A 1032-nucleotide genomic window follows, 5' to 3' on the forward strand; every position below is an offset into this window, starting at 1 on the left:
GCACTATGGTCAATTAATCTATGATGAATAAGGCAAGAATACACAATGGAGAAAAGATAGTCTCTTTGGTAAGTGGTACTGGGAAAACTGGACAGCTACATGTAAAAAAATGAAATTAGAACATTGTCTAACACCATGTACAAGAATAAATTCAAAATGGATCAAATAACTAAATGAAGGATTGGATACTATAAACTCCTAGAAGAAAATATAGGCAGAAAATTTTTGACATAGGTTGCAGCAATGCTTTTTTGGATTTGTCTCCTATAGTAATATTTAGAAACAAAAACAAAAATAAACAAATGAAACCCAATTAAACTTAAAAGTTGTTTCACAACAAAGGAAACCATAAACAAAATGAAAAGACAATCTACTGACTTGGAGAAAATATTTTCAAAGGATGCTACCAACAAAGAATCCATTTCCAAAATATACAAGCAGTTCAACATTGAAATAAAAGAAAAACAGGAAGAAGACTCAATAAATATTTCTCCAAACAGACATACAGATAGCCAACAGGCTCATGAAAAGATGTTCAATATTGCTAATTACATTAAGTCCCCTACAGTTGAATGATTTCCATTCCGATTACATGTTTGTAAGTCCAATTTGTTCATAAGTCCAACAAAGCTAGCCTAGGTACCCAACTAACACTTTACTGGGTGTTAGGTACACAATATAAATAGGTTTATAATACTTTTCACATAAATAGTACATTTAAAAAAAGAAAAACATTTTTAATCTGACAGTACAGTAATCTTGCGCTTCCCAGGTAGCTCTGTGGTAAAGAACCCACTTGCCAAGCAGAAGCCATGGGTTAACTCCCTGGGTCAGGAAGATCCCCTAGAGAAGGAAATGGCAACCCACTTCTTTATTCTTGCCTGGGAAATCCCATGGACAGAGGAGCCTGGCAGGCTACAGTCCATGGGGTCACAAAAGAGTCGGACATGACTTACCAACTAAACAACAACAACAATAATCTTACAGGCACATGTGGTATATATATCCAGTGGAATACTACTCAGCCATAAA

Source organism: Giraffa tippelskirchi, chromosome 6 (assembly GCF_054371585.1).
Source record: "Giraffa tippelskirchi isolate mGirTip1 chromosome 6, T2T-mGirTip1v1.2.pri, whole genome shotgun sequence".
Taxonomy (NCBI): Eukaryota; Metazoa; Chordata; class Mammalia; order Artiodactyla; family Giraffidae; genus Giraffa; species Giraffa tippelskirchi.